This window comes from Bison bison, unplaced genomic scaffold (assembly GCF_000754665.1).
Source record: "Bison bison bison isolate TAMUID 2011002044 unplaced genomic scaffold, Bison_UMD1.0 scf7180017863957, whole genome shotgun sequence".
In the NCBI taxonomy this organism is placed as follows: Eukaryota; Metazoa; Chordata; class Mammalia; order Artiodactyla; family Bovidae; genus Bison; species Bison bison.
In genome coordinates this window covers 357,630-361,179 of record NW_011494529.1, presented here as the reverse complement: position 1 = coordinate 361,179, position 3,550 = coordinate 357,630, and the positions used below count along the sequence as shown (strand labels likewise).

The 3,550-nt window shown below is 53.4% G+C and overlaps 1 long non-coding RNA gene across 1 annotated transcript; it reads right to left on the bottom strand.

Moving 5' to 3' along the window:
- Positions 1 to 2,004: 2,004 nt before the first annotated feature.
- LOC104984240 lies at positions 2,005 to 3,438 on the bottom strand. The gene is made up of 3 exons (XR_824729.1): positions 3,065 to 3,438; positions 2,758 to 2,874; positions 2,005 to 2,066 (listed from the first exon to the last, which is right to left on the bottom strand). It is a non-coding gene; the product is annotated as an uncharacterized LOC104984240 (long non-coding RNA).
- Positions 3,439 to 3,550: the final 112 nt, after the last annotated feature.

The window sequence follows — 3,550 nt, the reverse complement described above, 5'->3', positions numbered from 1 at the left end:
GGTGGGGAGAGGGGTATATTCCAGATGGACTCCGCCCACGTTTAGTTTCCCCTGCATTAGAGGAAGGGTGGCTGCTGTCTGTGGGGGTCGTGCCCCTTACTGCGCGACATGGTCCTTTCTCCCCGTATAATAAGAAAAGTGCACCCGCGCCTGGCCGTAACGATTCTATCTCACCTCCGGCCAACGATTTATTCAACCACGGGCATAGTTTCTGACTTAAAGGGCGAGGAAGAGGGCACCTGGTTTCTCCCGCGCCTGACGAGGGGTAGGTGGGCCATTCCAGCTTTCCGAACACGCTGACCGTGCCCCTCCTCCTGTGTTGACCACTTAAGAACCCAAATTGAGTTGTAATTAATTTCCCCTTCTCCGTCATAAATTGTTTCATCCTCTTCTTGTCTCCCCCATTCCCATCTCACCCCCCAGGACACACACACTAAATCTCCCCTCCCCCGAGACGTCTCAATTTCCTTCCTATCGATCCGAACTCCACTTTTCTTGTTTCCTGTTGCTAGAACCTCGGTCCCCTCCACCACCACTACCAATCCCCGCCCCCAACGGACCCTGTCCTGGTGGTTTCTGCAGCTGGGTACCACGGATTCTGCCCACCCCAGGAGAAACGGAGGGAGCCTCATTACATTCTCTTTTGGCTGAAACGTTCCAAACATTTGAACAGGTGAGACAGCTGGCTGCCATCTTCTTTAAATCCCTCCTGGGAAGTTCGATTGTTGTGACCCAAATAATCACTCTCATTCATATTAATTGTTTGTGCCTGTGTTTTTCATTCTCCCTCTTACTATCTCCCCAGTAACCGAGACTCAGAAGATGTTTTATCCACATTTCTCTCTCTTTCCCACCCCCACCCCAATATTTCCGTTCCCTCTATCACATCTCCCCCTCCCCCCCAAGTGTGTCACTGTCGCTCTGTATCTGTCTCTCTTCTTCCATCTCTGTTCCAAAGTTGGCGGTAACTGACGACCTGTGGGCTTTTAGCCGCTAACTGGGATCATGCGGCAAACAGGATTTACTAAACCCGGAATCTAGTTGGCCTAGGACAGGACCCTGCACCATGTCGGGCTCGCGCCCTTCCGCCCTGGCGGTGTCCCGCAGTGATGGCAGCGGGAACCTTCCTGCCTCCCACCTGGGCTGCAGCTTAGCCTCCTTCCCGCCACGGCAGGTTGCGCGGCGCTTCTGTCCGCCCAGAAGAAGGAAAAGGGCGACGGGCTGCCCAGCCTAGAGCTGTTGGGAGAAATCCGCCGTCTCCGCTGGAAATCGATATTAAGCCGTTGGGCCGGCACCGGCGCAGGACGTCGGGGGCTCAGCCAGTAGGTCCCGCACGTCTCATCATTTAGCTAATCGAGTCGAAAAGTTTCTGTAAGGGCCAGACCCGGCATCAGATGGTAACACTGATTGAACAAGAGATTAGCACAATAGATCTCTAACCGAGGGGAAGCGTTGCTTTTCACGCTACGTGCCGTAATTAATGGTATGAATCAATTAATTTGACTTTTATTGTGTCGAAAGAAAAAAGCGCAACAAATGTAACTGGCGGCTGGGAGTTGTTCACCCCCACCCCTTTCCCCAGGGAGGTCCCAAAGAGACACGGGGGAATGGACGGATCGGGCCAGGTCTTGGCCGAGGGAGGCTCAGAGGCAGTAAACAGCGGCGCCGAGGGAGTGCTGAGAGCCAGCCCTGGCGGGCCGAGGAATTGAAATTAGGCTCATTTGGAGGATGCTTCAAGAAGACTGCGGAGGGCATCCCCGGGAGCCGCTAACCTTCCGCGCGTACACACACACGTGCAACGCGTCCACGCGGGCCCAGCCTCCTAGGCTGCGGTGGGGCTCCTGCCGGCCCGCGCCTGCCTCTGGGGCTGGACAACCGAAGCTGAGCAAAGGGAATTTGTGGATTCAGTTTCTTTTCCGTGCCCCTCGGACGTTCTTTTTGTAATTATTGGGTTTTGAGACAGTTTCACCGGGACCTCCGCTGCCGAGGGACAGCGGGCAGCCAGTTCGCCGCTGCAGTCGGTTTTGCAGGAAGCTGTCTAGAAGGTATCGTAAATGGTTCGGAGCCTGCGGGCGACAAAGCGGTGCAGCTGCGGGAATGAACTCAGATGCATTTTAGGGTCAAGTGCAACCGGGATATCATTTAGATACAGAAAAATCGTGGAGTTACCTGGGCGTCTCAAGATGGAGGAACTGCCCTGGTTTCAACCAGAAACATCCTGCGAAGTGGGGGTATGCAATGTGCTAGTGTTTTATCCGGGAAATTATCTAATGAAAATTGAAGTCAATCTGTGTGTCGCACTGCCTATAAGTGAAGCAAGTTTACGTGTGTATCTAGGCTAAGGAATGAGAGAGGTGGTAGGTGAGAGAGACACAGACAGGGAATCGTAAGTACTACTGTCCTCCAGGAAATACATCAGTTTCTTAGTATCATCTGTAAATACTGTATTTCACTATTTCTTCTCAGACTATATCCCCTTGTGCTCCTTCCTCTGGTAAGGCCTGCACTCCCTTCTCAGGCCTCAGTGGCCAGACTGGGCTTGGGTTCCAGGAGCCCTTAACACCCGGCAGGCACTCGCGGCTCACAAGGAGGCTGCCTAAAAATGCAGGAGGAAAAAAAGCAGCGCATCGCGGCTTCACCGGGTCAGGAACACTATTCCGAAGTGCGCGGTCCGCGCGCCCCAGCAATGTCACGCATCCGGGGTCGGTTTGCGCCCCCAACCCTCCATCCCAGTTAAATGCCGATAGTCTTTCCTACCATCACTGACTTTCCTTGCCAAAGAAACTCGGTGTGCACTGGCCGTATCCTCGCCTCCTCCTCCACCTCTGCTGCCGGTCTCTGAGGAACTAAAGTCTTGGAGGGTTTGTCTATACCCTAAGGGGAAAGAATCCACGTTAGTTAGCCGCAAGGAGAGTCTAGGCCGCCAACAAGCTCGCTCCCAGGAGGCTGGGCCCAGAAGCCTGAGAAGTCACACCGCCCGCTCCCCCTGAGGTCAGCCATCCCAAACAGGGCGCGGCGTCTAACCTAGAGGCCCGAAGCCTCTTCCCGTCCCCACTCGACTTACCCAGGCCGCTGCCAATGCCGGCTCCTTCCCCAGCGCCTCATTTCCGACTTTTTCACATGCTAAGTCGTTTAACAACTCCGAGCAGCTAGTTGCGGCTTTATTTATAGGTTCTCCGTTATTTTACGTCCTTTTTATTTCTCTCTGCAACTATTCTGATAGATTAATCAATAGCCATTTTCTGACCTTCGGATATCCCAACTGATGCTGCTGTGGCCGAGCGGGGGAGGGGGGGGGGAATATATTATTACACACACATACATATAAACACGCCCACATCGAGCCAGGAAACCGAAGACAGGACCCTGTGGTTTGACTTTAGCGGGAGGAGCGCCTCCCCTCAGCAGGTGTCTCTGCCGACTAAGCACTGAGGCAGGAGAGGCTCTTAAGTCTAATTAGCAAGACAGAACCGGGGCGCTGCCCTTAATCTTTAGAGCTAAAAAGAATCAAAAAAACAAAACTGAGACTACCAAGTTTTTCTTAAAAAAA